The sequence below is a fragment of the Moschus berezovskii genome, chromosome 15 (assembly GCF_049115385.1).
Source record: "Moschus berezovskii isolate FMDL1 chromosome 15, NW_MosBer_1.0, whole genome shotgun sequence".
NCBI classification, from domain to species: domain Eukaryota; kingdom Metazoa; phylum Chordata; class Mammalia; order Artiodactyla; family Moschidae; genus Moschus; species Moschus berezovskii.
Genome location: NC_142474.1, coordinates 65,326,415 through 65,349,711, shown reverse-complemented (window position 1 = coordinate 65,349,711; position 23,297 = coordinate 65,326,415). Strand labels below are relative to the sequence as shown.

Here is a 23,297-nt window from a genome sequence, read left to right as displayed (position 1 = left end):
GGAGGGGCAAGAAGAGAAAAAAAGAAAAGGTGACCCAGGAAACCCTGGGGGTGATGAGAGTGTTCTTTATCTCGATGGTACTGATGGAGTCATGTGTGTATACACACGTGTACGCTTTATACATGTACAGTTTAATGTGTTTCAATTGTTCATCAATGTTTTAGTTGTTGTTCAGTTGCTATGTCATGTTTGACATTTTTAGAAAGAAATAACCATGTAGTCAGACTCTCCATTATTAAATTACAAGATCTAAAGCTCTATTTTAATTCAGAAGTTCCAGTGTATGCTCACATGAAATGTGTAATTGAGATACCAAAACATAGTGACATAATTAACTTTTTATATAACTGACTGATGACATTCCAGGAAAATGTCCTATACTGTGAAGACCTAAGTTAAAACTCCTATCTCACCAAATACTAGCCTGAGGACTTTAATCAATTATTTCAACATCTGTGAACTTAAATAATTTTTATAAAATGCATGAAAGAGTAATACTAAAAATGTCTACAACATAGACTGTAGTAAGCATCAAGTAGGAAAATGATATGTGAGCTTTTTTTTGTAAAATTATAGATCATAAAAGGATTAATAACCATATTCCAATTATAACAATGACTGCATGCCAGGCAGCAGCCTGAGTTTTTGCTTGTGTACTCTTTCAAGGAGTTCTGCAAGGTAAGTACCATGACTCTTCTCCTTGCTGTGGGTTGGTGTTTAGAGGTTTAGAAAGGATGGATTATTTGCTTGTGGGCACATATATAGGATGTGGTGGGGCTGTAATTTTCACTCTGGTTTCTTAGACTCCACAGGCCATAATCGTGAGTATTGTATGATAGTGTATTCTCCTATGATTTTTGCGTGAATGGATTCAGAATGCAAATGTAGATGCATTCACTCCTTGAAAGGGCAGATACCCCACTGCACTGCTTTTCCAATCTGTATGGAATGTAATGTTGGCAAAAGTTATTATGAAGTGCTTCTCTGTAAAGTAGATCTGATATAAAATGGGTCTTAAAATCACCTCTCTATACATATGGGTGGATAGAGACCATTTCCGCTAGCAGAATTGATAATGATTCCAGTCTTGTGAAAAAGTGATACAAAATATACAAAGAATTCATACAGTTCAACATCAAAAACAAACAACCCAATTTAAAAATGGGCAGAGGATCTGAATAGACATTTTTCTGAAGAAATGGCACATGAAAGATGCTCACTATCACTAATCATCAAAGAAATTCAAATCAAAACCACAATGAGATATCACCTAACACCTGTCAGAAAGGCTGTCATCAAAAAGACAAAAAACAACAAGTGTTGGCAAGGTTGTGGGAAAAAGGGGCCCCTGTGCACTGGTGGTGAGAATGTAAATGAGTTCAATCAGTATGTAAAACAGTATAGAAGCTCCTCAAAAACCTTAAAAATAGAACTACCGTATGATCCAGTGATTTCACTTCTGAGTATTTTCCCAAAGTAAACAAAAGCATTAATGTGGAAATACATACGTGTGTATATATATATATACCCATATTATTTATAATAGCCAAGTTATAGAAGCTATCTAACTGTCCATGGGTAGATGAATGGGTAAACAAGATACACATACACGCATAACATACAATGGAATATTACTTGGCCACAAAAAAAGAATAGAATCTTTCCCTTTCCAACAACATGAGTGGATCTGAGGGTATTACGCTAAGTGAAATAAGTCAGAGAAATGCAGATACCACATGATTTCACTTATATGTGGAATCTAAAAACCAAAGCAAATGAACTCACAAAAATAGTCATAGATACAGAGAACAAACAGGTGTTGGTCAGAGCAGAGGGTGTTGTAGGAAGAAAAGAATAGGTGATGGAGATTAAGACATGCAAAATTCCAGTTGCAGAATAAATGCATCACAGGTTTTGAAATGTACAGTATGAAGAATACAGTCAATGAAAAAAAAAAAACAACAACTGTGTGAACGTTTAGCCAAGAGAGGCCACCCATGTAGCACGGATGAATGGGCTGATGGATGGAAGAAGGGAGAGGACCCAAGGTTTACTCCTCAGATGCCTGGCTTTTTAATCAGGTACTTGATTGAGGCTTTTCTGTTTCATTCACCAATTAATTTTCCTACCTATTCTTCTATTAATTTATCTCTCATTTTTTGGAAAATCTTTTCTTCTGTTTTCTACTGTTTTTATTCTTTCTGATCACTCATTGATGATTTAATTAAATATGTCTACCTAATGTCTTAAAATAGGCAATGAAATAGGCTTATAAAAATAAAATGGGGAAATGAGAGTGATTAGCAGCTTAAAATGACATCCAACCGACTTTCAATTTCCTCATTACACTGGCAGAAACAGAACACAATTACAAAAAGAGACTCCAAATAAATCATTAAAAATATTACTTAAACCTTCTCTCTAACCACCTGTTTAAAAAGTAATAGTATTTATTCTAGTAACTGTGACTTAATGAATTTCAAATGCTCAAGCAAATACTAACTGGGAAAGAGAGAAATTAAACAAAAGGAGAAATAAGACAAACTATTTGCTATATTATGCTGTGCATATTATGTTATGTATATTATACATAGTTATATATTGTGTTTGAAGTAGAATTATATGTTTGTATTTTATAGATGATTTTTATATACTATATATTGACTTGATGGACATGAGTTTGAGTGAACTCCGGGAGTTGGTGACGGACAGGGAGGCCTGGCACGCTGTGATTCATGGGGTCACAAAGAGTCAGACACGACTGAGCGACTGAACTGAACTGAAAGTCTACCTGTAATGTAGGAGACCTGGGTTCAATCCTTGGGTCATGAAGATTCCCTGGAGAAGGTATTCCCCGGAGAATCCAGTATTCTTGCCTGGAGAATTCCATGGATAAAGGAATTTGGTAGCGTATAGTCAGTGCAGGTGCAGAGTTGGACATGACTCAGCAACTAACACATAGATATATACATACTTTAAGAAGACTCTATTGTTTGTCTGGGGAATTCCCCATCTAGACCATGGTGGGAAGCAGGTCCAGCTTCCCATTACTGAAACTGGAAGTGACAACTTTCCCCTATCCCTACCTCCCAGCCACAAGGTACAACCATGTGACCTCAGAGGCTGGGATTTGTATTTGAGAAAATCAGTGTGGGAAAGATCAAGGTAGTCTCCCCTTTAAAACTATTTCTAGGTTGAGGTTTTTGATTCCTTTGCAAAGGAGAGGGCAGATAAATGTACCTGTTTAAACTGTAAATATTCCTGGGACTTCCCTGGCAGTCCAAGGGGTTAAGAATCCACACTTCAACTGTAGCGGGCATGGGTTTGATCCCTGGCCCAAGAAGCTAAGATCCCACATGTCATGTGATACAGCCAAAGAGAAGGGGAAAAAAGAAAATAAATAAAGTATAAATATTCCTAGATAAGTGAGATGTTACTGACCTGGAAGAGAGATAGATTGCTATTCATTATAAAGGAAAATCAGGGGAAACAGGACAAGAGAGAATCATGTTTGAAAGAAGAATGCTGGAAATACTCAAGAGACAGACCAGCCTGGGGGGCCCAGGGGGACAAAGGACCCAGACTTCTGGGAAGCCTGGGAGTCTGGGAAGGACAGATGAAGGTCTTCAGGTAGGAGTGGACCTCTTCAGCGTGTGGTCCAGGGCAGCACAGGCCAGACGTTAGCGCAGTAGATGCCAGAATTGTCACCTATTTTAAAGTAGGGGGTCTCCCCTTATGGCTCAGCTGGTAAAGAATCTGCCTGCAATGTGGGAGACCTGGGTTCAATCCCTGGGTTGGGAAGATCCCCTGTAGAAGGGAATGGCTACCCACTCCAGTGTTCTGGCCTGGGGAATTCCATGGACTGTGTAGTCCATGGGATAGCAAAGAGTTGGACACGACTGTGCGACTTTCACTTCACTTCACTTCACTTCAGTTAAAGTAGGGAAACTCCAATTAATGGTAATTTTCTGTGGAGTGAAAGCCTCCTCAGGGCCTCCCAGGTGGCACTAGTAGTAAAGAACCTGCCTGCCAATGCAGGAGACATAAGAGACGAGAGTTCTGCCCCTGGTTCGGGAAGAACCCCCGGGAGGAGGGCATGCAACCCACTCCAGTATTCTTGCCTGAAGAATCCCCATGGACAGAGGAGCCTAGTGGGCTACAGTCCATGGGGTTGCAAAGAGTTGGACACAACTGAGTGACTGAGTTGGACACAGCATAATCTGCTTAGTCTTTTACAACCAGTTCATTGGAAGATGAGTATGTCCTCTCAGGTTTCAGATGAGCCTCTTTTCAAGTTCAGTCTTAAGTATCATTTCACAATTATCTGTTGAACAGCTTGGACCTCGAAACTGTTGGCACTTGCCTTCAGAGAAGACCATACTTACTCCCCATCCTGCTCAAGGAATGTAGAGATTCAGCTTGTTTTTTTTTTGTTAATTGTTATTATTGTTGTTTTTACATTTTCTCCCCATCAATCTGTCCCTCAGATCGTTTATCAACTTTGACTCTTCCTGAAATTCCACAATCTGTCACTATTTCCCCAACCCTTAACAAACCTCTTACTTTAATTTTTTCCTTTGACTCGCCTGTTTATTTTCTAAGAAATGAAGGAAGCTTGAATATTAGTGTCTGTCAAGCATAAAACAGCAGGAATGCAGATGCTATAAATTAACAAGACAGAGAGTCAGATTCTCCCGGGAATAACCCACTCCTGGAGGTCAGACCCTCGGGGCCCTACTGAGTGCCTGCAGACTCTCCTGCCCATTGCCGTAGGTAATGCCCAGTGGGGAGACGTCATGTGTGACTCAGAGTCACAATATGGGAGGGGGGCAGACTAAAAGCCAGAGGTCCACCTGGCCACCACCTGGATGAGACTCTTAACTTTTTTGTGCTCTTATCCATGTCAGAGAGTGACTGCAAAGATGCAGAGATTATTTTAATAACCCCAAAGAAAACATGACACAGTGTAAAGGCTACAGCATCAGCAGACCTGAGTTTGATTCCCAGACATCCACCCCCTGCCCCAGCTAAACGGCCTCAGTCTAGATCTGCCCCTCTACTTCTCTGTCTGTAAAATGGGGCTTACATTAGCATCATGAGTTTTGTAAAGATTGAATAATACATATAAGATGCCTGGCACATTACAGGTACAAAATAAATGCTATCTTTTTAATCCTTCCTTTCTCTTCCAATGGTAAGTATTAAAAATTAATTTTGGGACTTCCCCAGCAGTCCAATGTAAGACTCTATGCTTCCAATGTGAGGGGCATGGGTTTGATCCCTGGCTGAGGAACTAAGATCCCACATGCCACATGCCACAGCCTAAAAGAGAATTAACTTTAAAGATTAATGTTGTGGTTACTAAATAATTTATAAAATATTAAAGTAACGTATCTGAAAATGTCTGTGTAATATAAAGAGCAACAATAACTATAGAGCATTTTGAAAGTTAAAGCACTAGATAAAACAGAGATGCTTCATTATTAATTATTACATAAATTCATTAAATTAATTTTGTCCGGGTTTGCTCATCCTAATATAGCACAGTATTCCCAAAGAAGCTATTACTTACCATTTTTATTTGTCAAAAGTTATCTTGAACTGGATATTCAAAGGCAGCAGATCATCTAAAAGTCATTCTAAAAAGTCAGCTTCCCTTTGAAATGCATTTTATGTCACTAGGGGGACAAGATCCTTGAAGGCACAAACATTAATTACTCCTTTCATATCCCCAAATCCTGGCTCATTGAAGGTGTCCTGTAAACAGTTTTCAAGCTGAATTTACTAAGTAAAAAGTTCAAACTATCTCTTATCACATGTTAGGTGACATGGCAGTCAGAGAACAAACATGGGATTCGGAATTTGTCTCACAGATCTGAAGAGAGGGCTCAGAATCAACCATCTCACCTTCTGATGAGACTGGGACTCAGTTGAGAAACATCATCCCCAGGCCTCAGCTTTGGGGGCAGAACTAACCATGCTAATGTCATAAATGGAGCCCTTTGTCTGACACCTCATTCTTTGTCTCCTATTAACTGAAGTGTTGAAACTGCTTCAACTTCCACACACCAAACGTACAACCTTCTTCTCCTTCCTTCCTATTACAAAGAAAGACACACCTCTGCCTCCGTAAATGCATCTCTGCCTTACCCGTCCATCCCCAATCTTAGCTGCCTTTGAAGGGAACAGAACCCTCTTTATTGAATATTCTCTCTCCCACATCCGTTCCTCACTGACTCTCTTCCATCAGTATTGAAAGTACTGCAGACACTCCCATCTTAAGAAGCAAACACCAAACAAAAACTCTTCTTAACATGCTATGCTCATCCATCCATCATTCTGTTTCTACCCAACTGAATTCAGAGTTCCAGAGAATAGCGAGGAGAGATAAGAAAGCCTTCCTAAGTGAGCAATGCAAAAAAAAAAGAGAAAAACAATAGAATGGGAAAGACTAGAGGTCTCTTCAAGAAAATTAGAGATATCAAGGCAATATTTTGTGTAAGGATGGGCATGATAAAGGACAGAAATGGCAAGGACCTAACAGAAGCAGAAGAGATTAAGAAGAGGTGCCAAGAATACTCCGAAGAACTGTACAAAAAGGTCTTAACAACCTGGATAGCCACAGTGGTGTGGTTGCTCACCTAGAGCCAGACATACTGGAATGTGAAGTCAAGTGGGCCTTAGGAAGCATCACTACAAACAAAGCTAGTGGTGGCGATGGGATTCCAGCTGAGCTGTTTAATACTGTAAAAGATGATGTTGTTAAAGTGCTGCACTCAGTATGTCAGCAAATTTGGAAAACTCAGCAGTGGCCACAGGACTGGAAAAAAGTCAGTTTTCATTCCCATCCCAAAAAAGGGCAATGCCAAAAATGTTTAATAGAACTCATTTGACATGCAAGCTAGCAAGGTAATGCTCAAAATCCTTCAAATTTGGCTTCAGTAGTATGTGAAATGAGAACTTCCAGATGTACAAGCTGAGTTTAGAAAAGGCAGAGGACCAGAGATCAAATTGCCAATATTCGTTGGATCATAGAAAAAGCAAGAGCATTTCTATCCAAGAGCATAGAAAAACATCTACTTCTGTTTCATTGAGTACACTAAAGCCTTCGACTGTGTGGATCATAACAAATTGTGGAAAATTCTCAGAGATGGGAATATCAGACCACCTTACCTGCCTCCTGAGAAACTTGTATACAGTTCAAGAAGTAAGATAGAACCAGTCATGGAACAACTGACTGGTTCAAAACTGGAAAAGGAATATATCAAGGTCGTGTATTGTCACCCTGCTTATTTAACTTATATGCAGAGTACATCATGGGAAATGCCGGCCTAGATGAAGCACAAGCTGGAATCAATATTGCCAGGAGAAATAACAACCTCAGATGAACAGATGATACCACTCTAATAACAGAAAGTGAAGAGGAACTAAAGAGCGTCTTAATGAAGGTGAGAGAGTGAAAAAGCTGGCTTAGAACTCAACATTCAAAAAACTAAAATTGTGGTATCTGATCCCATCACTTCATGGAAAATAGAAGGGGAAAAATGGTAACAGTGACAGATTTTATTTTCCTGGGCTCCAAAATCACTGTGGACAGTGACTACAGCCATGAAATCAAGAGACATTTGCTCCTTGGAAGGAAAGCTATGACAAACCTAGACAGTGTATTTATTAAAAGGCAGAGACATCACTTTGATGACAAATGTCTCTATAGTCAAAGCTATGGTTTTCCCAGTAGTCATGTACAGATATTAGAATTGGTCCATGAAGAAGACTGAGTGCTGAAGAATTGACACTTTCAAATTGTGGTGCTAGAGAAGACTCTTGATGGTCCCTTGGATAGCAAGGTGATGATCAAACCAGTCAGTCCTAAAGGAAATCAGTCCTGAATATTCATTGGAAGGACTGATGATGAAGCTGAAGCTCCAATCCTTTGGCCACCTGATGTGAAGAGTCGACTCATTAGAAAAGACCCTGATGCTGGGACAGATTGAAGGCAGGAGGAGAAGGGGACAACAGAGGACTCAGTGGATATGAGTTTGAGCAAACTCCGGGAGATAGTGAAGGACAGGGAAGCCTGGTGTGCTGCAGTCCGTGGGGTTGCAGTCCATGGGATCACAAAGAGTCAGACAGGACTTATCAACTGAACAAGAACAACAGCGTGCTCTCTTCCACGGAGAGCCCGAGGAAGCATCAACACTCACTATGTCCATTTCTTCACCTTCCACTTACTCCTTGAGTAGCTGTCATGCCAGGATTCCTTGAAAACTCTTCTCACCAGTATTACACCCACGACCTCCTTATTGTGAAATGCGATGGCTATTTATTTGTCCTGATCTTCAGCCCTCTACAGTGTCTATCAATGCTGGCCATTCCTCCTTGTGAAAGCATAACATTCCCTGTAGATAGACCATATTGTTTTAACTTTTTTTCCTACCTCCTGCAACCTCTTAAATTTTCTCCTACATATTTCAGTCTCATTTGAAGGTCTGTCTTTCCTTGACCATTCCTTCCACGTTGGTGTTCCATTGGTTAGCCTGCTCTCAGGTCGTTTCTCACTCTCTGTCTCTGGAAACCAGTCCGCTCACTGGGTTGCCTCAAGGAGAAGCACCATGGCTGTCTCAGGCACTGTTGCATGCCCAGAATCTTGAACTTTCTGTTCAGTGGAGGCCCTGAGGGTGGCTCCCTGTTGGAGGTCAAGAGTGCGTGTGAAAAGAGTAGATGCCGGGGAAGTCCTGACCTGTGCTCCTGCGGCTGCTGGCCCCCGGGAGCTGGCTACTAAATGAGCCGAACAGGAAGAATCACAACCTAGAGGACTGAAGCGTGGGATGGGCTTGTCCCACCTTTGATGACAATGGGATCATGGTCCTGGAAGATCCAGGGCCACCCATACAGGGATCTGGGCCACGAGGACCTCACTGCAAATTGGAGCAGTATCACATCCTGCAGAGGACTGACTTTCCACAGCAAACTCCCTCTGAGATCTGTCACATTCCAGGCTCAGGGGGGTAAAGCTCAAGAGGAAGTTATTAGGTTTCATTAACACAGGATGTGGGAGTTTGTCATTACCTGGAAAACTCAAAAGAGAGGAGACTCCATTTACACTTTGGGCCGGACACACAGTTCATAACATCCAGGCTAGGACACTTTGATGCTACATTTCTTTCTCTATTTTTTTTTTAAGAACTTTATTTCTTTTTGGCTGTGCTTGGTCTTTGCTGCTGTGTGGACTGTTCTCTTGTTGCAGTGAGGGGGGCTACTCTCTAGTTGCTGTGTGTGGGTTTCTCATTGCAGTGGTTTCTCTTGCGGAGCACAGTCCCTAGGGCGTGCAGGCTCCAGTTGCAGCATGTGGGCTCAGTAGTTGGAGCACAAGGGCTTAGTTGCTCCATGGCATGTGGGATCTTGCCAAACCAGGGATCAAACCTGTGTCTCCTGCAATGGCAGGCAGATTCTTTACCACTGAGCCACCAGAAAAGCCCTGCATTTATTTCTTAATGGTATTTTCCCTGTTCCCAGAGCCTCAGCAGAAAGGGAGCAAACAGCAAATATGCTCTCACAGTGACAGTCCTGAAAATGAGTAGCAAATTTATCTCTTGCTTGTCTTTCTCCTGGAAGTAGTCTGGCATATGTGTGCTCCCCCAAGAGCCCTGGAGGCAGCCAACACTTTGACAGGCTCAGTAAATAATGAGCGAACGCTTTACAGAATGTCTTGTTGTATGAGGGCTCCAGACATGAGACTCGCTGTGACTTGATGGAAACCACTTGCCAAAAGACCAAAGGTAGTCTATCCTGCTTCCACAGAGCCCCTCCTATCTACTTCATGCCAGAGTCTGGCTCAGATTGGGGCTGAAAGAGAAAGCAGATATGGTTCCTTCAAGGAACTGATGGGGCATGGATGCCTCCAAGAATTGTCACTCACTCGGTGCTGTACTCCTCAGGTATAACATCATCTCCTCTTCTCTCTCTCGCAGGGGGCACACATCTTCTTACCAAAAAGCCTCCCAGTTACGCCCAAAAAGCAGGTCAGTCTACCATCCTCAGAAGCTCGATAGAATCGGCAACTCTTGCTTTTCCGTTCTAATCTTTCCTTCTTCTTCCTCTTCTCAAACTGTCCCTTTTGAGCAAACAGCTTTGACCCTTGGCTGTGGAGGGGTCCGTTGCAGCCCTTCACCAATAAGCCTGTGTTCAGATTTACCCTGAATGCTGTCCGTGCTGGACAGTTTCCCCCAGGGAGTAAGACATTGCTGTGCTGAAGTGTTAATGCGTGTTAACCTAAACGTATTTTTAAACTTTAAAACAGCTTTCACAGACAAGTTTTTCTAAAGCTTTGAGATATGGATCAGTAACCCAAAAATGAGGGGAGGAGAAAAAGGGCTCCATTTGGAAGCTGGAGAAACCCTAATCCTCTTCAAGATGAACAGGTACCACAAAGATGGCGGCCTCTTTCCTGTAGCGGCAAATTCCAAAAGTAATCAGAATTAGGTCAACTCACAAATTAAGATAAGAAGCCCTCATTAGACCTTGCTGGGCTTTCAAGTCAGACAGCCAGCTGCCTCCTGGATTATTCACAGACAGTTCTGACTCAATACAACACTGTCTGGATTCATTGTCTACACACACACTCACACATGCGTGCGCGCACACACACACACACATGCATACACACGCTCACACACACGCACACACACTCACACACATGCGCACATGCACACACACATATGAACACCCACCCACCCCCACAATTTCTTCCTGCTCCCAGGCACCTTTTGAGGAAAGATAGGCTTCCCTGGTGACTCAGACGGTAAAGTGTCTGCCTGTAATGCAGGAGACCTGGGTTTGATCCCTGGGTCGGGAAGATCCCCTGGAGAAGGAAATGGCAACCCACTCCAGTATTCTTGTCTGGAATTGGAGGAGCCTGGTGGGCTACAGCCCATGGGTTCTCAAAGAGTCAGACACAACTGAGCAGCTTCCCTGGTTCAGTGGGGGGGCGGGGAGAGAGAGAGATCACTTAAGATGAGAGAAAAATCTCTCAGCGTAAATCTATACTTGGAAATACAAAATATTTCCCAGAGAAAGATTTCTTCTAACTAAAAGAGGCTGATTTACCTTTAATTGAGTTTTTTTGTGTGTTTCCACACTCAGCAAGAATTAGGTCAATGATAAAAAAATAAGACTCTTTCCCTCCCCCTTTTTTTTTTCCAAAAATGATTTAAAGAAAAAGTATAAAATGCAAAAGACTGTTTATAAAGTAGGGAAGAACAGAACAAAGGAAGTGAGGCAAGTACCACAAATGGAACCAGGGATGATGGCAACGTGCATCCCACAATGAATTCTTCACCACAGCTGTTGGATGGCAAGGTGGGTGTTGTGTTCTCCAGCAGACATCAAAGGGGGCATTCACAGCATCAGTGACATAAAAACAAACCCCTGTTGAAGGCAAGTACGACTGTCCCCTCAGGAAGTGGGAGGGGTCCTTCTAATTAGGACAGTGTTCTCACAGCAGATAGCACGAGTTCCACGGGGCTGCATCCTACAGCAGCCTTCTCCTCCTGGTCCCCTCCGTCTAGGCGATGACGGTGCTGCAGCATTCCCCTCGGAAGAAGCAGTTCTCCAGGGGCCACTCAATGTAACACGAGCCTTCAGGTCCCAACAAATCCTGCGTGATCCAGGCTGTGAACCATCCAAGGAAAACGATGGACTCGGCTTAATTTGCCCCACTGACTTTCTCATTGATATTGGGCAATAATCCCCTGGCAGATATGTGGTTACCAGTGTGCTCTCATCCTCACTGCAGACCAACTGGATGTTCAAGGATATCCTTTTGTACATGCATGAAAAATGGGAGACCGTAGTCCCAAAGTTCTAGTAAAATGGTGTGAACACAGTTTATAAAATAGGTGGAATCAGATGTTCACTTCAGGCAAACTAGTCACATTGAAATTTTTTTTTTTATTCTGCGTAGCACTCTCTCGTGTATGCCCTCCAAAATGAATTACTTGGAAATATGACAGAAGAAAATGAGCTTACTTTTCTGTGGCAGAGTTACGGTAAATCAGATAAAATAAAAATGGGTCACATGCATCAAGTGGAGGAGCTTTAACTTTTAAATTTTTCTGATAACATCATTTGTTATGGTTATCATAGCTATTCGATTTCTCCTCCTTCTGTGCAAATAGGAGGACTGCACTCTCGTGTCCCCTTGGGAGTTAGACGTGGCCACATGAGGTACAGGCAGTAGATGGAAGAGCCAGTGTGTAGCTCTCCACTGTCCTGTCCCCCTTTGGAATCACTGACATATAGTGACAGAGCCTTCTTCAGTCAGAATCTCTGTGTGAGGTCCAGGTACAGCAGGCATTCAACAACTGCCCGATTCTTCTTCTCTAGCTCACCATCTCAGGGCTGTGTATACAAGCAGCACACCCACCATTTCTTATTTGGCAGCTTCTACATTTGCTAAGGGCTTCCCCAGTGGCTCAGTGGTAAAGAATCCTCCTGCCAATGCAGGAGAGACGGGTTCAGTCCTTGGGTTGGGAAGATCACCTGGAGGAGGGCATGGCAACCCACTCCAGTATTCTTACCTAGTGAATCCCACGGACGGAGAAGCCTGGCAGGCTACCGTTCATAGGGTCATAGAAGAGTCAGACTCGACTGAAGTGACTGAGCATGCATGTGTTTGCTACACTCTCAGTCTGGGAAGCCTTTTCCTATCCTGTCCTTACAATATCCACATAAATAACTCCCTCTGTTAAGGCCCACCTCAGATCGCCTCTTCCAGAAAGCACTCTTATATCACCATCCCATCCCAGGACTGCGTGAGATATACATTTGTGTGTGTGTGCTTCCAGAACATCCTGCACATTGTGCTAATGTTGCCCATCAAACAGAGATGGTCTGACCCTCCCTCATCTGGTTTTAAGCTCCCTGAGTTGAATTAGACACTAACCTGTCAGAATCTCTTATCTCAGGGCCCAAGGCAGTACCTAACCCATAGGATGTGCTTAGCGATATGTCTGTTGGGTGAGTGAATGACTGGCTTCATGAGGAGTGAATGGAAATGAGCAAGTGTTGAAGCAGAGGAGAGATATCCATCCCCCAAAGACCATGCTAAGATCTCAAGTGTGTCCACATGCATGTGCACTCAGTCATGCCTGACTCTTTGCGACATCATGAACTGTAGCCCACCAGGTTCTTTTGTCCATGAGGTTCTCCAGGCAAAAATACTGGAGTGGGTTGCTATTTCCTATTCCAGGGGATCTTCCCAGCCTAGCAATCGAAGCAGGGTCTCTTATGTCTCCTGCATTGGCAGGCAAATTCTTTACCACTGGTGACACCTGGAAAGCCCAAAGAACTCAGGAGATTTTATTTTTCTGATAGCTATTTCTACTTGTATATGATGACCACTCAATAAGTATTTATGGAATTGAATACCAGATGAAAGCCTTTTTTGTGTTCTTACATCAAAATTTACCACCCACTTCAGAAAAGAGACTTTATTGTGGGAGAGTTGTTATTTAGGCTTTCCAAGGTTTGCTTACTAACACACATGAACTCTGGTGACATCCTGGGGGCTTGTTCAGTGTGGTGATATTGGCCAAACCAATTAAGCTCTCCCTTTTCATCTGTTAAATAAGAAGACAGGCCCACATATCTCTCAATATTTAAGTACCTCCCAGTACTGAAAAAGAATAACAGACAAAATTTTAAAGGACAGACACAAAGTAGTTGGTCAAGTAGCCTTTTGAAATTGAGCCAGAAAGCAAAATCCTGGAATAAAGTAGAAATTATATGTATACTGTGCCTCCAACCTACTGATAAAAAGAATACTGGCCGTTCTCATAAAACACTTGCTAGACCAGCACTCTTCCCTCTGCTTGTGAAGGTCAAGTTCATGGCATGAATGGTGTCCCTCCCGGTATATTAACATGTTCAGACATCAGGCTGGCATTTCAGGCTGGTTTATGAAAGAACCGAAAAAGGTCAGGATTTTAGTCCTTTATCTTCATTATTGCACTGCTTATACAACAAACAACCACGGGTGGTTTCCCTATTTATGTTGCTTAGTGACAAGAGCATTCTCTCCTTCCAATAAAATATATTAAAAAGAAAAAAAAAAAAAGAAAGGCTAGGTCAAACTTTCTCAAAGTCTCAGGAAATGAGAAACCACAAGCAAAACAAAGCAATTTAAGTTCTTTCTAAGGGTAACATGAACTTTACTTTTTCTGATAGATCTTCTATGGGGAGGGCAGGGGCTGGATGTTGCACAATTTATATTCTACTTTGGATAAATATAGTTGCGGTGCAAACAAGCTCTGGCCGCTGAAGACTGCCCCACTGCAGTCACCCTTGGGAGGGTGAGTAAAGAGAAATATGTTAAACTTTCTCTCAAGATGAAATTCTGCATTCTAAATTAGCTGAGTAGAGAAATCCAGCCAGAAGGAGGACCAGGGGGGTCACAGGTATTCAGGACCATGAATCACAGTCAGGAAGCAAATGCTGAGAGAGTCCACCTCTGGAAGAATGAGCTCATTGTCACACTGGGATGCCCTCTGTGAGAGCAAGATTAAACTTCCCTGGCACCAACCTTCCCCAGCTGGATGTTATGAAGAATAATAATGTTACCTGGCACAAAGCGGAGACTTGATGCTTATTCACAGTGACAAAGGGCTTAGTGAGTGTTTCACATTCTTTGCCATCATTATTTTATAGATGAGCTAACAGATTCCCTAAGCAGCCCCAGAGTCTGACACAGCAGGACTGGACTTGTATCCACGGGCCTGGCCTCCTGGCCACACACACACAGAGAAGGCTAATCAGATCTTCCGTCCTGGAAGAGCCTAGAGCAGCTGGCTGATGTCTTACTCACTCCTTCTCATAGGGGTTCAGCAACATAAAGAAGTCAACCACCCAGAAGAACATGCACTTCTGAAAGGACACACTTTCCAAATATTTTTCTTAAATATCTCAGTTTATTGAATTTCTTGGTAGGAGACTGAGGTTCAAAAAAAAAAAGAGCTAATAGCAGAGGGGAAAAAAGGCACAATTAGATTAGGAAAACAGGTTTCATTTTTCTTCGAAGACATTTACTTATGTTTTGAAATAATGTAACAGGTAGGTTGACTGTAGCCAGAAGTGGTGGGCAGTGCCCAGTGTTTCCCCGCAACTTCCTGGGATTGCATAGTGTTGTGTTTGTATGTGTGTGCTTGTTGTGTCTGACTCTTTGCGGCCCCCTGGACTGTAGCCCGTCAGGTTCCTCTGTCCATGAGATTCTCCAGGCAAGAATACTAGAGCAGGTTGCCATTTCCTATGCCAGGGGATCTTCCCGACCCAGGGATTGAAACCATGTCACTTGCCTCGGCAGGTGGAAGCCCCTGCATAGGGTCGGTGCACAGTACATACAGGTGAACTGCAGCGTGGGGAACTTGGCTCTCATGAGGGCCCGGGACAGAATGAGATGGCTAACTCTGCCCTTTTAGTTCAAAACCAAATCTCTTAGCACCGTGAGCCCCACTCTAGCACTTATTTGAAAACCAATCAGAGTAGAACCTCATGACTGCCTTTTATTCCCTGAGTTAGAATTCCTCGTGTTGCCACCAGCCAATAGCCTCAACTCAACATTTTCTAAGTGCCCAGCAAATACCTTTCAACATTGAACCTACAAATAGGGAACTGTCCATCTATTGCTGATCTGTTGTAGATGATGGTTCATTATATAAAATTCCCATTTAGATTTCCTGTGTTAAAAGGGAAGGTAAGTGGTGATAAAAAAGTAATTTTCCAGGGAATATTTCTCCATTCAGAATCTTTCAGGCAGATCAGAATTCCTCTGTTTTTGAAAAAAAAAAAAAGATGTGCAATGCTTTTTGATTCATCTTATCATTAGATAAATCTGTTATTTCTCTCTTACTTCAGAGTGGTCCCAATCCCCACTTTCACCCCAATCTGTTTTTAAGGCATAGACTCTTAACCTAACAGAGTAACATTTGAAATGCATCTGTAATGTATGAAGGAAGCATTCAGAAATATAAATTTTCTAAATAAAAGTGTCAAGCTCCTAATAAAGTAAGATAGATTTATTTTTCTTTTGTATATCTATAGCATAATTTGTTTCCCCTATTAAAAGTCTCATGTAGAATACCAAGATTCACAATTTTTCCCCTAGCAAAAAACATTAGCCTAATTCCCCCACTTAAAATGATTTAACTTCTCAGCAGATGTCCTAAGCAGGCTTGGGCTATGTTCAGAGGCTTTCAGCAAATTAGCTATCGTCATGTCTGAGGATGAGTAGACCTTTTCAATGCCTAAAGCAGATTATTTAAGAGAAAGAAAGGAAGCAGACCAGCCCTAGAATAATAATTTGAAAACCATCTCTAAGCATTTGTAATGCCACAAAATCTTGATTTGAAGACTGGTGTATTATTTCACAGATGCAGATATGCTAGAGGTCACACCACATCTCTAAAAACAAGTGCGTGCAGCAAAGGCTGAATAAAATGCACTTTGGCCATGAGAAGTATGTTAATGCTGTTTCTCAGACTCTGTTCAAAAGAGGTTCCACTATTCTCATTCAACATCGGGGCCTGGTGCCCTGGGCCTCCATTCATCCACTGGAAGGAATGTGTCCTCCTATGGTTTTTAAGTTGTCAGTAAATGACTGCATATAATCAATAAGCTATTAAGAGAAGCCAAGCGTACCTATAAACTAAGTTTTGTACCCAAAATATAACTTATAATGGTACTTTGGGGTACATATTTCACTATTACACATCACAGTAATAAAGAATAAAATTGGTGAGTTTATGCAAATGAATTTAATTAGTAGTACTTTAATACATGGGCTTGGACAGCAAGGAGATCAAACCAGTCAATCCTAAAGGAAATCAACCCGAAATATTCATTGGAAGGACTGATGCTGAAACTAATACCTTGGCCACCTGATGTGAAGAGCTGACTCACTGGAAAAAGACCCCGATGCTGGGAAAGATTGAAGGCAGGAGGAAAAAGAGGCAGAGAGAATGAGATGGTTGGATGGCATCACTGACTCAATGGACATGAGTTTGAGCAACCTCTGGGACACAGGGAAGGACAGGGGATCCTGGTGTACTGCAATTCATGGGGCTGCAAATAGTCAGACAGGACTTAGCAACCGAACAACAACAGGGACTTCCCCAGTGGCTAAGCGGAAAAGAATCCAGCTGCAAGGCAGGAGATGCAAGAGATGTGGTTTGATCCCTGAGTCAGGAAGATCCCCTGGAGAAGGAAATGGCAACCCACTCCAGTATTCTTGCCTGGACAATTCCATGGGCAGAGGAGCCTGGTGGGCTACAGTTCATAGGGTCACAAAGAGTCGGACACAACTGAAATGACTGAACACACACATGCACTTTTATGCAGTCCTATCAGTAGGAATTAGGGTTGGCTACTAGTGACAGAGAATCAAGAATAACTGAGGTGTAAAAATGATTGATGTTTGTTTTTCTCATTCTGGCTAGAAGATGTCTCCTTTCAGATATCACACTGAAGGTCCCTGCAGGGGTGAGATGGTGGTTTTGAAGCTTCTGGAATCAGTCCTTATCCTTTAGAGGAGAATCTGAACCCAGGGTGGGATTCACTGAGGAGGGTGATCAACTGTCCTGGTTTGCTGCAACCAGTCTCTTTTAGCACTGAAAATCCCACATACTGGGAAAACTCTAGACTTGGACTAGTTGTTACAGGTCACTGGGAGCCTCTTATCAGCAAAGGGAGGAACACAAGTCTGGCCAGATGACTTCATCAAAGTTCTGCCAGCCACGGGGAGTGGCCCCCTGACCTGTCCCAGCCCAGGCCTGATGACAGCTCTAGTCAACCCATCCAGGCACTGTATCCCCGCATGTGACCCTTCCTTCCTCATCACCTGCCCTTGTTCCACAAACGCTTGTCAAACATTCATTCTAGGTCCATTTCTCCATCACTGGAAGAACGTCATTGTTGAGCCATCAGGAAGAAAAACTACCATGTCCAGTTTTTTGACAAAACCTCAGATGAGTGGCCTTCTGGCCAAGGGTCTGTGATATCATCTTGTTGGAGCATTCATTGTCCCCCTGGAAGTTGCAGCTTTCTATAAGTTTGCTGTGGCTGAACCAAGAAAGAAGGCATGTGCAGATTTCTACAGAAATTATGATTCCATGAAAGATTTTGCAGAGAAGAGGAAGGCTGGTATCTTTCAAAGTGATTTAAAACATAAAGAATTTCTTCGGGTTGAGTTCCATGAAATTGTGTCACTTACCTGTATTCCTGAACTCTGAAACTATGCGTATTTGGGTTGAGGAATAGTCTCTCAAGAAATAAATGATTAACAAATACTGTGGACACTAAAAAAAAAAACAAAAATTCATTCTAAGTCAGGCAATATCCAAAGATTCTGGTTCACCTGGGACAGGATTTGCCATATGTTCAGCAAAGTTTTCTTTTCCTCCCTCTTCTGTGGAAATTAGGTCACCGTTAACTGAAGAAGAGGAAAAGGCCATGGCAAAACCCCAAGTCCTCAGTGACCTTAGTATTTGCAAAATAATGTGAATGAATATTAAGTCATTTAGAAACTGTTTCACCATACACTAAGTTTAAAAAGAAAAAAGAGCTCCACAGAACAAAGTGAACAGTATAATCCTAGTCTATAAAAAATAGATGAATATTTCTTTCTTTGTTTAATATATTGATAGGAAAAAAAGGCTGGAAAAATATGCACCAAAATGTAAATGGTTATTAACTCCAAGTGGTAGAACCAGGGTGAAGCAGTTGTGATAGAGATGAGGAGACTTATTCAAAAACTGCTATGAACCACTAGAGACTGTCGTACAGAGAGAATTAAGTCAGACAGAGACAGACAAATATCATATATTAATGCCTATATGTAGACTCTAGAAAAATGGCACAGATGAACCTATTTGCAGGGCAAGAATAGAGACGCAGACAGAGCAAGCATGTGAGCCCCGGAGGGGAGGAGCGGGTCGAACAAACTGGGTGATTGTGACTGATGTATGGACACTGAAGGTGAAGGTGACAGTGTTGGTTGGTCAGTCGTGTCTGACTCTTTGCAGCTCCATGGACTGTAGGCCGCCAGGCTCCTCTGTCCGTGGAATTCTCCAGGCAAGAACTCTGGAGTGGGTAGCTGTCCCCTTCTTCAAGCGATCTTCCCAACTCAGGGATCAAACCTGAGTCTCCTGCATTGCAGGTGGATTCTTTACCATCTGAGCCACCAGGGAAGTCCATATATTCACTATGCTGTGCTGTGCTTAGTCGCTCAGTTGTGTCTGACTCTTTGACTCCCCAGGGACTGTAGCCCACCAGGCTTCTCTGTCCGTGGGGATTCTCAGGCAAGAATACTGAAGTGGGTAGTCTTTCCCTTCTCCAGGGGATTTTCCCAACCCAGGGATCAAACTCAGTTCTCCTGCATTGCAGGCAGATCTTTACCGTCTGAGCCACCAGGGAAGCCCCTACATTACAATGTGCAAAATAGATTGCTAGTGGAAACCTGCTATATAGCACAGGGAGCTCAGCTTGGTACTCTGTGATGACTTGGAGGAATGGGATGAGGGGGTGGGAAGAAGGCTCAAGAGGGAGGGGATATATTATTCTTACAGCTGATTCACTTTGTTGCACAGCAGAAACTAACACAACACTATAAAGCAATTATAAAAAAGAAAAAGAGAAAAACTACCAGGAAGGCAGAATGTGAGGAATTGGCAGTGGATTTGCTGCTCAGGGTAAGGAAGAGGGTGCAGTCGAAGATGACAGGCAGCCTGGATGGATGGGAAACAGCGGTGCAGCTGAGAAGAACAAGGAAGTCAGAGGGAGGGGAATTTGCTTTGAGACGATTTTGCTTTTGAGACATGGGGACCGTTGAAAGTCAAGATTCCCAACAGATTATCAGCAACACAGAACTAGCGCTTCGGGCTGGAGAGGGCTAGAAAGTCATCCACATGCACACACAACTTGAAGCCCTGGAGTGCGGGGAGAGGGGCGGGCGTGAAAAACGAAAGAAGAAAGTCAAAGGCAGGAGGCTGAGAGAAACAGCCACACTCAAAGGGGGAAGAAGAGATAGAAACTAGGTGACAGGTCAGATAGGAATACGAAAAAGCTGGGGAAGCCAGTGTGAAACCCAGAAAGGGGAGACAAAGATGCAAGGGAAAAAAGTTCCCCTGCAGCTGGAGCTGCCAGGCTGGCCTCTCATTCTCTGGGCTTGGCAGAGTTTGCAGTTGGAGAAAAAGAAGTCAGCTACCCCCTCCCCACTGCAGCGGATAACCAGAGGTGCAGCTGTAACCTTGAATGAAGTTGAAAGTTTTGGCTATTACTCTGAATTAGACATCTTAATCACCTTTTAATCCTGAAGTAATAGTACTAGAATACCTTTTATTATCTGACGGTGACCATAAAAGCCATGGTCATCCAGAAGCAAGAGACCAATTAGCTCCACAGCACAAAGAAAGACAAAAATAAAATTGCTTCATAATTACACCCTGAAGTCACGCTTCCTCAACATCACTGTTACACAGAGACAGAGCTTCTGTGACCACCGCCTCTCCCTTAGATAGCAAGCAGGATGTCCAACAGAACTTTCTCTGTTGCCTGGGAATTGCAGCTAATTTCCAACATCGAAAATAGTAGTGCAGTGTGCCCCTGTTCTTAAAAGACCCCTGTAGCAGCCAGATATTTCCCTGGGGCTATTTGACTCTGCTGCCATCAACCCATCACCTGCCTCTTGTGTGCATTTGCAAATGCTGCACACATTTACAACGCACACAACTCCTGTAGTTGGAACCGGGAGTTGCTGGCTTAGTGAAGTCTCTCTCTTCTCCCTCTTTTCTGCTATTCCTTGTATCTTGCTTTGTAACAAATCACCACAAACGTAGTAGCTTAAAAACACAGAATGAGCTCTGTAGGTCAGAAACCTGGGCTCAGGGTCTCACAGCTGAAATCAAGATGTTGGTGGCTGTGATCTCATCTGATGCTCTGGGTTCTCTTAGCTCACTGGTTATGATAGAACTCAGTTCCTTGAAGCTGTGGGACTGAGGTCCCTGTTTCCTTACCAACTGTCATATGGGGGCTGCTCCCCGAGGCCATGAACCTCCCTCACTGTGTGGCCCCCACCATCTTCAAAGCCAACAGCAGAGCCCCCATGTCCAGTCCCCCTCACACTTAGAGTCTGTTTCCAGGAGGAGCCAGGTCTTCTAAGCGCTCCCCAGTTAGGCCAGGCCCACCTCGTTACTCTCCCTTTCTTAAAGGCAATTGTGCAGTAGAACATGACCTCATCATGGGGGTAAACCATCAGACCCACAGTCTTGAGGGAGTGATGCATGGTGTACCCCCAGGGGCAGGGATCTTGGGGCTGTCTATCCTAGAACACTGCCTCCAAAAAGCCAAGCCTAAGTGGGCTCCCAAAGAGTGCTTTGTGAAGTGTAAAGAAGAAGAGTTACTGGGGGGCAGTTCCTTAGTTGGACAGTCTCTGCTGCAGCAGACTTGTTGAGCTGCCTTCCTGCCTCTCAGAGGGAGCTGGCAGGATGGCCAGTGGGCGGCAATAGTGACATTTGCCCCCCACACTTTGGCATGGCCGAAGTGTGTGCGCCACCTGGGATCGCCACAGAATGCGGTGGGTTTTGAGCTGACCTCCCAGGACAGCATCCAGGAGCCCTGCTGGCCGTGGGGATGTGTGGGGGGGAAGGGGCTTCAGGTGCAGGCAGAGGACATGGGGCTGCATGAGGCTACCACGTCAGGAGGGCATCACCCTCCCCAGCACCCCCACCCCAACCCCTAGCCAGCACCCCCAATTCCTCCACACAGGGCTATCAACAGCCGGAAGAGAACAGCCACAGCTGCAGCTTAATTGAAATGTGTGCTCCTTTCTCTAAGCCCACCTCCCCCTTCATCTCAACCACACCTGTGAGAAGCAGAAGGTGAGAGAAGTGAAAAGACCAGCCACACCCTGTCGGGTCTCCCAGATGCTCCACCTGCAGAACTTTCAGGAAAAGGCTGTGACCTGATCCCTAAAGCAGCTAATACACCACGTCTTCAAGCGGCCAGACTGCATTTTGGGGATTCCTGACAATACCTGAGAAACAATAGGTTCATCACTAAGGGAAGGAAATGGAGAGTCGACAAATCTTGTCGGAAGGTCAGCTTTGCAGGAAAAATAAAAAAAGCTTCATAAGTGTTGCTCACCAAGTTCACAGCATTTAATAAACCAGTTACACTCTTGAACACTGGGAACTGTCAACTTCGGGAGGGCACATACTCAGTTCAGCAACCTCAGAACAGGGGGAGAAATTCAGACAGTGGCCTGACCACCAGGGCCCAACTTCGGTGGATAACCTGGGAATTTCAGGAACGTGTGCGTCTGTGAGGGTGAGTGTATGTATTCACACATGAGTGGGGAGTGTGTGTGTGGAAAGAGAGAGGGTGTGCACTGAGGGCATGTGTGTGTTTGAGGCCATGCATGGGGCAATGTGTGTTTCTGGGTTGATGTTGATGGTACAAGGAGGCGCCTGACCCTAAGTGGAAGAGGAAGAAACGGGGTAAGATGGACTGTAACAGGCAATGTACCGTGAGCTCTAACCGGCGAAGGAAAAATAAGACTTTGAAAACATGGGAGGTGTCACAGCCAAGTTTACTGCAATGAGGATGCTCATTTAGGGACCAGCATGTTAATCCAAGGAGGAGACCCAACGCGATGTATTGCTGCTGAGTTTCCAGGGCTGCCAACTTGGTTTGCTCCCCAGCCATTTGTCTCTCTGTTAGTTTCATCATCCCACAGCTGTTTCTCCCAGCCAGTCCTGCTTCCACAGAATCTAATGGGAAGAGGCAGCACCGGGATCTCCACTGCAAACCTGCCAGAACTGGCAAACTGGGTCGCAGTTAGCTTGCTGCCCAAGGGAAGGGCAGACAGGCTGCTGTCTCCACCAAATGTGTCCTTTGTTTTCCCTTTCTTGCAGATAGCACATCTTTCCCTATTTCTGAAGAAATCCATCCCCTCCCTAAGTCAATGGCTCTTTAAGGGGGGAAAAAAAAAAAGCAAGACCTGAAGAGTAAAGATAATCATTTAGGCACAAGTTGGGGCTTCCAAGGTGGCGCTAGTGATAAAAGAGCCACCTGCCAATGCAGGAGACATAAGAGATGCGAGTTCAATCCCTAGGTCGGGAAGATCTCCTGGAGGAGGACATGACAACCTGCTCCAATATTCTTGCCTAGAAAATCCCATGTACAGAAGAGCCTGGTGGGCTGTTGTCCGCCGGGTCGCAAAGAATCAGACATGACTGAAGCAACTTAGC

The 23,297-nt window shown here is 43.7% G+C and overlaps 1 long non-coding RNA gene across 1 annotated transcript in view; it reads left to right on the top strand.

Moving 5' to 3' along the window:
* LOC148775459 (uncharacterized) overlaps window positions 1–22,318 on the top strand; it is a 29,600-nt gene extending 7,282 nt beyond the window's left edge. Inside the window, exons 2-3 of the long non-coding RNA XR_016039193.1 lie at window positions 9,972–10,022; window positions 21,883–22,318. This is a non-coding gene — a long non-coding RNA (uncharacterized LOC148775459). The remainder of the gene's footprint in view (window positions 1–9,971; window positions 10,023–21,882) is intronic.
* The last annotated feature ends 979 nt before the right edge of the window (window positions 22,319–23,297 follow it).